The 13115-nt window shown below is 42.4% G+C and overlaps 1 pseudogene; it reads right to left on the reverse strand.

The window, feature by feature from the left end:
* Positions 1 to 451: 451 nt before the first annotated feature.
* On the reverse strand, positions 452 to 10200 carry LOC123148909 (probable protein phosphatase 2C 37; annotated as a pseudogene).
* Positions 10201 to 13115: the final 2915 nt, after the last annotated feature.

Raw genomic sequence — 13115 nt, forward strand, 5'->3', positions numbered from 1 at the left:
GAGAGTTCAGTGCTTTTCTAGGGGTATCCGTTAACAAGGATTTCCACCATACAAAGTAGTTTTGTTTTTGTTTTGTGGAGCAACTACCTTGTTTCGTATTAGCCCATTAGTCATGCACCCTGCTTCAAATTTGTAGTTACCACTCAAGAAAAACAAATGGGCCTAAGCCAGGTAATACCAGAGCTCTGGTGGGTGTAACACACAAGCACATTTTTTGCTTGAGTGCTAAATGCAAACACCAAACTTGTATGAGATGAGTTCAACAGGTTTGAGTGAAAACCACAAACAAAGCTACCACGGAAAAAACTAATGGGGACACTAAGCAATGAAGATATATGTGACCAACATATTTTGTACATTTCCAATCATCCATGTCTATTATAAATCTCTAACTTTATCCACGTCAAATCTAAGCTGCAAAGGAGATGATGACCTCATGCAATATTCCTAGCTAACCTCTCGCCTTCAGATCAAGTACGACAACACTAATGTCATCCTGGCTATGCTTGCAGATTGCCATGTTCTTTAGGAGGGTTGCAGCATTGTTGCAGCCAACCTCTTCCTCTTGTCCTATCAGTGCACCCCGTCTAGGAGCACCTTGGTTGTTCTTGTTTTCAAATTCTAGGCAGTTCCTCACGGCATTGCAGGCAATCTTGTTCTCCATGACATCCCACAAGCCATCGCTCGCGAGGATCAGGCAGTCGCCATCCTCTGATCTAGTCGTCATGGTTATATCTGCCTCACATATAACTGCAGGCTTAAGGAGCTTGTGCCCTACAAGTATAGTTCACTGTCATGAGATCGGATTCTAGAAGCATAAAATGAAATATGTACTAAACAAAAAGTATACTTCTTGTACAAATGAATGAACTTGTGAAAAATAAATAAAAAATTGGAATAACTCTTTAGAAACTATTAAGGGAAACAACTCTCATATATTGATCGAAACCAAGAACAGAAATCTGATCATTAAAATTTCATTAAAACATCAATGTTCTACGCACATCGAGCAACATTCATTTGAATTTTATAAGGAATATGAATGCAACAATACATGATAACATCCTTGCTACGGGTAAATATGTTAAAATGATACAAATTCATGACTGTCCAAATGAAATATTATTTTATAAATGACATCTTCCGCCATTCTAGCTATACACAAGGTAAAAATTGGTTTCAGCTATGAATGCCTTCAAATAATTTTCTACGTTACAATAGTGTTATAGATAATACTAATTGTTTTTTATTCTTATAGAATAAACGTCTCCATAGGCAAACTACCCATGTATGCTAGATATTTAGGAAACTTGCACTAAGTAGAGCTATGGTTCAATCAAGGTGACGTGGCATCCCTCCCCTCCCTCCCTCCCCCCATCACATCATCCAATTGGTGTATACCGCTTCGGAGCCGGCTAGGCATCCTAGCTCGCTGTGTGGGTCAACTGGCCAAATAATAGCCCGCGAGGGGCGAATTCGACCAAAAACAGGTTATTGTCCAAAAATATTTTTTATTTCCGATAGATCTTCAAATTTGCATAGAAAACTCGATTTTTGGAAGAAAAAATAGGGACAGGTCCCTAGACCTCTATAAAGTTACGAAAATATTTCGGATTTTTTAAGATTATTTGGAAAATTGACAGAAGGCGTTGGAAACTTCTAGAAAAAAAATTAAAACTGAGAGGAGGCTGATAATTTTTTTGAGAGGTTGTGTAAAATATGAGCACCCTTTAAGGTACTCTTTTCACATTATTTGACAACACTTCTTTTATTCCTCACTCTCCAGGTGATATACAGAGGCCCAGGGAAGATTGAGAAAAATAGGGATACTTGTCCCAAAAAGTAAAAGGAGCCGTCTTAGTCCCCCATGACTCATTCCCCATCTCCATTTTTAGCTATGTTTGAACCCGACCTTCCCCACCTCGAGAAAAGAATTCTCTTCCTTCCTCTACTCTATCTCTCTATTTGTCTCTATCCTCTCTTCCCCAATGACACTCGTGAATGAAATCCTAGGGATCAAGAATTTCTCCACAAAGGACAATGCTGAAACTTGCCCCGGAGGACGTGAGGACTTGGAAATTCAAAGGTTTTACTCTCTTCTTCTCCAGGTTGCACTTTCTTCATCGACGATGGGTGTGGCTTTCCTTCCAGAAGTGCTGGACTCAGCCAATGACTTGTCCCCTCATCTCTGCTCCGGTGGTTTGGATTTTGGTCAAGGGCCAGGAAGAAATGCCTGCATGGCTGGCCTATACTTGCAGCGACAATGCCCGCAGGTGCCATGTCCTCCTCGGTGGCACTACAATGGCCTTTGGTTGTGTATCTCCTTGAGTACCAAGGGAAACCCTTATTTCGGTTTGCTGGAACAGGCAGCGGCGGTGTCACGACGTCGTGTCCTTCATGAAGGCGCTGCCTTGGCTATACGTCGAGTCATCGGAGTTGGAGCTTGAGGTGTCTAATTTTAGGGTTTGGGTTGCCTCTCAGGGCATGGGCCTCCGGGGTGCAATGTATGCCATAACCAAGACTTCTAATGTGTCTTCTTCCTCTGGTTTGGCTATGCCCGGCCACCCACTAGCCAACTTCCTAGGAGATATGGTTGGAGCGGTACATTTGCCCAACCAAGTCCTATGGACTTTGCTGCGTCTTGGTTGTCTAGTTCATCGGTAGGGACGCAGTCTGGTAGCTCGGTGCCCCGTCTCTTCACCATCTTGGCTGGAGATCGCTCAACGCGAGTTCTCTTTCTCTCGATTGTTATAGGCGCGGTTTTAATAACATGGATTAGCATGGAGTTGCTTGCCTTTTTGTCATTGTATCTGCTGGTGGTGTTGTAGTAGTCGCTTGACACTTCTTATATGCAATTATAATACATCCTTCCATGCTGTTGTCTAGAAAACAAATCCTTTCATATCCGCACATGTATGGTCGCCATCTCTCATACTAAACTTGGTGCCATTACCTTGATCACGTTTTCGGATTGTTGAGTTGTTGGACAGAAGCCTTCTTGACCTATTGCCTTCTTGCTTACCCAAGATGTTGTTCATGCTTTATCGCAATGCCTAGACGAATGAACAAAGACCGGTTCAGACAACTGATGTATCAAAAAGCGTCATGTAAAGACGAGTAGTAAAGACATTTCAAGTGGCCATGTTACCTCAAGCTAAGAGATAGATTTGAGATAACAACAACAAGATACTCGTAATGAGAGCTTCCACAGCCTAGTGCGTCGGCACAGAAATTATAAACAGTTGTGGTGGATCTCGCCTGATCTAGTGCCAGGCAGGGCCATGGAGGCAGTTATTCACCGGATCCGGCGCTTGGTAACATCAAATTAATACATATCTCTGACATATGGTATGTATAGCAATATGAATGCTCCAGCAACATCAGTTAGCCTAACTTGATGAAACTAATGGCGACATTGGTAATGTACTTGATGTTGTTGTGCATTAGAAAAAGAGATTTGAGGAACATGGCTAAGGGACAACCAATATCTCCTTCATGCACATTAGAGAGAGAGAGAGAGAGACAGAGAGAGAATACATATTATGCGAAACTATTCCCATATGGTCATGATTACCATTACACCACAATGTGTACCAAAAAAGAGTAAGTAATGTCAAGTGTTGTGTGTTACCAATTTACTCGTGCCCAACTACAAATTTAATGGACCTAGATATATGTGGATGTGTCTCATATGTCACCTCACTGGTTACACACCCACAGTTCATATCAATCCACCACCCATATCTTTTTGTCCTGCCTGTTAGTCATATCATGTCTCTCTCCTTTGTTTGGCATGTATGTTCAGTCATAGAGATCCTTTCATATCCATCCATGTATGGTCACCATCTCTCATACTAAACTTGGTTCCATTACCCTGGCCGCATTTTAAGTATTGTTGTGACGTGGGACAAGAGGCTTCTTGACCTATTGCCTTCTTTCCTGGAGAAGACGTTCTTCACATTTATCTTTTTTGCAATGCCTGGCTGGATGAATAAACAACGGTCAACCGATATATCAAAAATCTTCATGAGAAGATGAGTAGTAAAACCATTGTGGCCATGGTACCTGATAGAGTTGGGACGACAACAACATGATACCGGTAGTGAGAGCTTTGCCAGACAACTGCGTCGACACAAAATTTTAAATAGTTGAAGTGGATCTCGCCTAGCCTTGTGGCAGTGGAGGTGGTTATTTGCCGGATCCGGCGCTTGGTAACATCAAATACATATCTCGGACATATGGTATGTCAATCTAATTGCTCCAGCAACACCAGTTTGCCCAACCAGACGAAACTAATGAGGAAATTGGTAATGATGTCACAGTGCATCAAAACAAGAGATTTGAGGAGTATGGCTAAGGGACAACCAATATTTCCTTCATGCACACAGAGAGGAAGAGAGAGAGAGAGAGAGAGAGAGAGAGAGAGAGAGAGTAGACAATTCGAGGTGGCAAGAGAAATAAACATCCATATATTTACTTTCTTCTCACAGGCCTCATGCTAGTACTAGAGGTCACACCAACGTGATAGAGACAAGCCTGGATGACCAAAGTACAATGGGAAGCTATTGTGTTAATAAACCCTGCAAAGCGAAAGGCCACCGGTCAGAACAAAATTTTCAAGAACTCAAGACGGGGAGACTGGAGGATACTTTATTTGCCACACAAGCTCCAGCACCATCACCATCGTTGTGCCAACAGAGATGACTTTATTGTGTGGCCACAGTGAGCGTACTATGAACGGTCAAAGCTGTGGACAACTAACGTCTACATAAAATCCCCCAAAAGGGGAAAGATATAGCTATCCCCATATGATTATGGTTACCATTACACCACAGTGTGTGCCAAAAAACACTAAGTACTGTTAAATGTTGGGTGTTCCAAAAAAATTCCAAGCCCAACTACAAATTTAAGGGACCTTGATCTATGTGGATGTTTCTCATATGTCATTTTACTGGTTACACACCCATAATTCATATCCATCCACCACCCCATATCATTTTGTCCTTCCTCTTAGTCGTATCATATCTCTCTCCACAGTTGGTCATGTATTTCTAGTAGTTGAGATCCTTTCATATCCGTACATGTATGGTCTCCATTTTTCATACTAAACTTGGTGCCACTGCCCTAGTCACATTTTAGGTATTGTTGTGTCGTGGGACAAAAGCCTTCTTGACCTTTGACTTCTTGCATTCCCAAGATGTTATCCATGCTTTATCTTTTTGTAATGCCTGGCTGGATGAATAAACACTGGTTCAAACAACCGATGTATCAAAAAGCATCATTGGAAGATGAGTAGTAAATCCATTTCGAGTGGCAATGGTACCTCGAGCTAAGAGATAGAGTCGAGACAGGAACACCAAAATACCCATAGTTAGAGCTTTGGAAGCCTACTGCGTTGGCATAAATATTCTTAATAGTTGAGGTGGATCCTGCCTGATCTTCTGCCAGGTGGGGGCGGTTATTCACAGAATCTGGCGCTTGGTAACATCAAACACATATCTCCAACATATGGTATATATCGCAATTTGACTGCTCTAGCAACATCAGTTAACCAAACCTGATGAAACTAATGAAGGAATTGGTAATGTACCTTGATTTCACTGTGGATCAGAACAAGAGATTTGAGGAACTTGGCTAAGGGACAAACATTACTTCCTTCATGGACACGGACAAAGAGAGAGAGAGAGAGAGAGAGAGAGAGAGACTGCGAGGAGGTAGGAGAATTAGACATCCAAACATAGATTTTCTTCTCACACGCCTCACTCTAGTACTGGTGGTCGCACCAATGTGATAGAGGCGTGGCTGGAGGACCAAACTTCAAAGGGAAACCAATGCATGAATAAACCTTGCAACCCATAAGGTCGTCAGCCAACACAATTGGCCAAAAAAAGCCATTAAGGCATCATTGTTGCCAAGGACAAAAATTTCAAGAACTTGAGTCGGGGAGACTCGAGGAGAATTTAGTTGACACACTAGTGCCACCGCCAACACCGTTGTTGTGCTAGCTGAGATGACTTCTATTATGTGGTTACAGTCACCATAGTGTGAAGGGTCAAAGCTATGGACAACTGGTATCTACAAAAAATTCCCCAAAAGGGGAAAGATATAACTCCACCTGGTAGATCGGGGCCTCCCCAGCCACCACTCCCACAACATATATCAAAGATGGTCGTGGCAGAGGTGGGGTGACGATCTACCAACAGATGGGAGATGATGGCGCAGTGCGCCAGGTTTGGAGAGCACTTTTAGGAAAAACAACCAGTCCTATTTTTTTACCTAATTAAGAATGAAAATTAATAGGACCTTGCAGATATCTATGAAAACTCAAATAATTATTAGGCATGCATATTACCATTAATTTAAAACTTAGCATGACAATCCTTACTATATATGCTTGTTTGTTAGTACTCTTTGTGTTGGGGTTCATAAGACCCTCACATATCTTAAGAATAACTTTGACCATTAATTTAATAACCACAATAAAAAACAATATAAACAGTTTAAATCATTGGTTTATTTGAATGTGTAAATATATGATATAAGTTTAAACATATATAACAAACATTTTAATGATAAATTAGTGGTCAAAGTTTTTCTCAAATAACATGTGGGCTGGACCTTATAAACCAGAGTATAGTGCAACATTTTAACTCAAAAATATTTTATTTTTAATTTTCCACTAGAAGGCAACAGGCTGGTGCATAGAAAATGTCCTCCATTATTGGTATAGAAATAATTTTTTTTCCTTGTGTGTAAGAACACAACGGGCACACTTTTTGAAACGAATCACTCTTGGCGAATTAGTAGCAGCCTGTTGATATAGTTGCATTTACTTTTGTTTCCATGTAGATAGATTTTATCTGAGTCGTCCTTGCAGATAGATATACCAAAGATGGCAGTGGCAGAGGTGGGGGGGCGATCGACCAACAAAGTAGAGATGGTGGCGCAGTGTACCAAGGTTGGAGAGGAATACTTTCAGAAAATACAACTAGTCCTATTTTTTTAACTAATCATGAATGAAAGTTATTAGGACCTTCCAGATATCTTTGGAAACTTAATTAATTATTGGCCATGCATATTACCATTAATTTTAAAGTTTAACATGACTATTCTTACTATGTATTCTCACTTCACTCAGTCTTTTTGCTTGCCTTTTTGGCATAACTGTCTCTTTGGTTGCGTGGCTGGTCCAAAGTCAAGTTATTTTCGTTATAGAGTTATTTTTCACAGTCCAAAATAAATAGAGATAAAAATTGGGGGCGGGCGTAGCTACCACCATGGGTAGCAAATTATTTCCAATAATTCTAATGATATACATTTGAACACATATAACAAACACTTTAATGATAAACTAGTGGTCAAATTTTTCTCAAATAAAATGTGGGTTTGGCCTTATAAACTCAAAAAAAGTTCGTTCTTAGTTCCGAGTCAGATGATAATAATATGCAATGCAACATTTTAATTTTAGTTTTGTACTAGAGGGCAACAGGTTGGTGAATAGAAAATGTCCTCCTTTAGTGATACAGAAATACTTTTGTTTCCTCCTTTATTTAAGAAACACTTTTTGAAACGAATCACTCTTGATGAATTAGTAGCAACATGTTGATATAGTTGCATTTACTTTTGTTTCCTTGCAGATAGATTTATCCGAGTCGTGCTTGCAGATAGATATACCAAAGATGGCAGCGGCAGAGGTGGGGTGGCGATCTACCAACAAAGTCGAGATGGTGTGCAATGTACCAAGGTTGGAGAGGAATACTTTCAGGAAAAACAACGAGTCCTATTTTCTTAGCTAATCATGAATGAAAATTATTAGGACCTTGCAGATATCTTCAAAAACTTAATTAGTTACTGGCCATGCATATTACCATTCATTTTCAAGCTTAACATGACTAATCTTACTATCTATTCTCACTTCTCTTAGTCTTTTTTCTTGCCTTTTTAGCATAATTGTCTCTTTGCTTGCCTGGCTGGTCCAAAGTCACGAAGAGTTATTTTTCATAGTCCAAAATAAATAGAGATAAAAATTGGGGCCGGGCGTAGCTACCACCATGGGTAGCAAATTATTTCCGATCATTCAAATGATACACGTTTGAACACATATAAAAAACATTTTAATGATAAACTAGTGGCCAAAGTTTTTCTCAAATAAAATGTGGGTTTGGCCTTATAAACACGAACAGAGTTCATTCTTAATTCCGAGTCAGATGATAATAATATGCAATGCGACAATTTTAATTTAACAAAACAATTTTATTTTATTTTTGTACTAGAGGGAAACAGGCTGGTGAATAGAAAATGTCCTCCTTTAGTCATATAGAAATACTTTTGTTTCCTCCTTTATTTAAGAAACACTTTTTGAAACAAATCACTCTTGATGAATTAGTAGCAGCCTGTTGATATAGTTGCATTTACTTTTGTTTCCTTGCAGATAGATTTTATCTAAGTCGTCCTTGCAGATAGATATACCAAAGATGGCAGCGGCAGAGGTGGGGCGCCGATCTACCAACAAAGTCGAGATGGTGGCGCAGTGTACCAAGGTTTGAGAGGAATACTTTTAGGAAAAACAAGTAGTCCTATTTTCTTAGCTAATCGTGAATGAAAATTATTAGGACCTTGCAGATATCTTTGGAAACTTAATTAATTATTGGCCATGTGTATTACCATTAATTTTGAAGCTTAACATGACTATTCTGACTATCTATTCTCACTTCTCTTAGTCTTTTTTCTTGCCTTTTTGGCATAATTGTCTTTTTGCTTGCCTGGCTGGTTCAAAGTCACGATATTTTCGTTATAGAGTTATTTTTTATAGTCCAAAATAAATAGTGATAAAAATTGGGGGCGGACGTACCTACCACCATGGGTAGCAAATTATTTCCGATAATTCTAATGATACACATTTGAACACATATAAAAAACTCTTTAATGATAAACTAGTGGTCAAAGTTGTTTTTAAATGATGTGGGTTCCGCCTTATAAACTCGAACAGAGTTCGTTCTTAATTTTGAGTCAGATGATAATAATATGCAATGCAAAAATTTAATTTAACAAAACATTTTAATTTTATTTTTGTACTAGAGGGCAACAGGCTGGTGAATAGAAAATGTCCTCCTTTAGTGATATAGAAATACTTTTGTTTCCTCCTTTATTTAAGAAACACTTTTTGAAACTAATCACTCTTTACCATTAGTAGCAGCCTGTTGATATAGTTGCATTTACTTTTGTTTTCTTCCAGATAGATTTTTTTTTAGTCGTCCTTGCAGATAAATATACAAGGCCAACAATGATGCATGGGAATGAAATTTCCTTCTCTTTTTTGCATGGCAGAAAACGTCGTGTGCATAAGAACTAAACGGACGACACGTCGTTGATATGTAGTACACACATTCTCAAAAAAAATGTAGTACACACATTCTAAAAAAAATGTAGTACACACGTGCATAATAAGAACCAAACAGTAGGTACGGCGTACCTAATGCGCGAGACATTGCAAGTACTCCCCGTACGCGCAGCTGCCCGTCGTCGGAGGTGCGCACTTTGCCGCCGGCCGCGTCCACCCGCGCCCTCTCGTCCGGCCGCTCCAGCTGCATCCACGCATCAATATCAAATTTGTCCGGTCGGTCGAGACCAAAGGAGAGAAATACGATACGCATGACACAATTATTCTCACCTTGTGGTCCTGGGAGAGTGGTAAGGCGTTGCCGGCGCGGCAGAGCACGGCGCGGGAGTCGCCGCAGTTGGCCACGAGGATGCTGCCACGGACCAGGAGCGCCACCATGGCAGTGGACCCCATATGGGCAACCCCGATTCCAAGTTTCCGACAGCCCCATCCCCAGTGCGTCCGCCCGCTCGAAGCTCCGCTTCAGCGCCACCTCCTACGCGCGATGCTCTGCCTCTTCGTCCTTCTCCGGGTGGTCCTTCCGGTAGGCCGCTGCTGCGCCAGTATGACGTGCATCTGGTCCCTGCACAGGGCCGACACCTGCAGCACCATGTAGCACGTAGCAAGCAAATCAAACGCCGACATCGAGCACTCAACCTGGAGGTTGCGTGCGGAGGTGCTCCAGTCTGGCAGCATGTGGAGGAAAGGGAACGGGGGGTTACCTGTGGGCCGCCGTGGCCGTCGAAGACGGCGAAGAAGTGCATGGGGGAGCCGTCGGCCCGGACGCAGAAGAACGGGCGCAGCGACACGGTGTCCTCCATGCCCTTCCGCTGATCCAGTCCCCGCTGCGACACGGACCCGAACGTGAGGGACCACACTGCCGCCGCTGCCGCTTCAGCTGGCAGTAGAGGCGCCGGCGCCGCCACCACGCGGGAGCTTTCCCCTTCCTCTGGGCCTGTGAGGTAGCCCTCAGACCCCTCCGAGGATGCGTAGTACCCGGACAAGAGAGGTGAGGGCTGGACCTCGCCTTCCTCCGATGCCACGGCAGGGTTGGCTCCCGACTCGCCGGCGGCGCTGGCCATAGCTACAGAGTACACCGATGGACGACGCGAAGGAGCAGTCCGGTTGAGCACAACGCGTGGGCTCCTGAAGCAGCAGAGGCTTCGCTACCAAGCAACCTGCGGGAAGAGGAGGAAGACGCTCCTGAAGCTGTTTTGTGTATAAAGAAACGCACGTATCTTATCTATAAAGTAGCTAGTACCCATATTAATTTTCTCATCTTATCCATTATTATCCTTATTAATTTCTCCTCTTTTTAATATTTCCTATATTAATGTCACTTATTTTCTTTTTTCCCGCATTTTAATGTTTCTTATCCATTTTAATGCTTCGCATTTAAATCCATACTATGTTCCATTTATTAACAACAATGTACTGCTTTTTTTTTGAGCATCAGTACAGACACAAGCGCTCATATACACGCGCATACACTCACCCCTATGAACGCACACACGCACACCCTACCCCTATGAGCACCTTCGAAAGACTGAGCCGGCATATCATCTTGAGATTTACGAAGTCACCCTAGGCGCCTCGTCGTCGACGGGAACGTCTCCTCCCACTGAAAGCGCATCGCCGGAAATCCTGAAATAAATCCAGGAATAATGCGAGCACCAGGATTTGAACCCTGGTGGATTGGGGATACCACCATCCACCTAACCAACTCAACCACAGGTTGATTCGCAACAGCAATGTACTGCTTATTATTGCAGGTACTATTAAAAAAAACGGAGAGATATTAATTTTCCCCGAATTACACATTGCATTAGGTCATCCGTTTCTCCTTTAGAATATTTATTTCATTGGTTTTTATTTGCTATCTCAAGCCACTCCAACCACAAGCTCTTGCCACGCTCTCCTGAGAAAATTACTGATTGTTAAAGACAACTAACCAATGCACAGTATCTTGCATATGATTTATGTCGCTAGTAAAGTGGAGTCTATATCGTCATTTATGTCTTCTCCCCACAACTTTTACTCCAAAAAAAGGAAATAATACATAATTAATGCATCGCGATAAATAAGGAAATAAACAGTAATCTCCACTCCTATGTCTTAGTTGATAGGATTGCACGGTTGTTTTTCGTCCCCCACTTTCGTCTGGTTTTTTTCGTCTCATCTCCCACCACGCCAAAAAAACCACGCCTAACAAAACCATACGATCCAACTCCTCCCTCGATCTTTTTCGTGGTTGTGGGAGGTAAACCTCCGCCGCGAAGGAGAAGGTTGAGTATAACGCGTGTAGCTCCCCTACAACAGACGTGATACTTATTTTTTCTACGAGCCAACAAATAACATGTCTTGGAAGAGATATGGTGTAGAGGTAGGGAGAGGAAAGAATGAAATGAACGCGAGAAAGGGCAGAAGACGAGGAAGGCTGTAGGATGAAGAAAAAAAACGTTCTGGCATGAAGTTTTTTTGCGCCACACTCGTATGGAAAAAAGTTCATCGTGTATATGAAAAAAAATATCATCATGTATTCAGAAATAGTGTTCATCGTGTACTTCAAAAGGTGTTCAACAGATATTTGAAAAAGTGTTCAACACATATTCGATAAATGTTCATCTTGTATGTGAGATAGTGTTTAGCACATATTTGATACCCCTCCGACTCTGACGATGCGTTGTACCCGGACGAGGGCGGTGGGGACTGCGCCTCACCTTCCACGGAGGACACGGCGGGGTCGGCTCCCCACTCGCCGGCGACGGGGACGTTGTTGACCCCGGCATTGGCCATAACTACAGATCGACGATCACGGGAGGGAGCAGATTGATTAGAACGGGCGAGGGCCCTGAAGCAGCAGAGAATTCGCTACCAAGCAAAACTTGTGGGAAAGAAACGAACACACAAAGGGCGGAGGAAAGCTAGGGATGAAAAAAAAATCCGGTCTTTGGGAGTGAACCAGTTTTGTGTAACGGACACGATGTATGGAATTGTGGCTACGCTGCGGCAGACGACAGACACTTGTATCCATTTATTACTCGCAATTAATTTCTCCTCTTTTTTTTACTATTTCAGCATCATTATCTTCTACTCCCTCCGTCCCATAATAAAAGAGCGTTATTGACACTACTCTACTGTGAGAAATGCTCTTATATTATGGGACGGAGGGAGTATCTTCCATTTATTATCTTCTCTTCTTTTTGGGGAAAAACTTGATTGCTCATTGATCAAACTGACATAGCCCATGACGCCCTCCCTCCCGGGCGTCTCGGGGGCCATCTGATCTTTCGTCGCGGCGCCTCCCTCATCCCCCTTCCCTCCCTCGCTGCCACCAGAGACGGCCACCGGCAAAGCCCGCGTGGGCGCCGGGAAGGTGGCGGCCGGGATCTCGGCGCCTGGATCAAAACATATTCACTGCATATTTAAAGAAAGTTATTTGTATTTAAAAAATATTTACCATGTACTTAAAAATGTTAATCACAAATTTCTGAAAAAGTTTGCATCACATATTTGTCAAAACAGTTATGCATAAAAATGACCATCATCTCCTGTTGAACTTGCACAAGCTCCGACGTCGACCCAAAAGCCAATGGCCATACTGTCGCCGCTGCCGCTACAGCTCGTAGTTGGGGCGCTGCCAACACATTGGAGACATCTCCTTCCTCGACGTAATTTAGGGACGCCACTGAACCCTCCGATTATGTGTAGCACCTCGATGAGGTGTGTGGGGACC

Source organism: Triticum aestivum, chromosome 7A (assembly GCF_018294505.1).
Source record: "Triticum aestivum cultivar Chinese Spring chromosome 7A, IWGSC CS RefSeq v2.1, whole genome shotgun sequence".
Lineage (NCBI taxonomy): Eukaryota > Viridiplantae > Streptophyta > Magnoliopsida > Poales > Poaceae > Triticum > Triticum aestivum.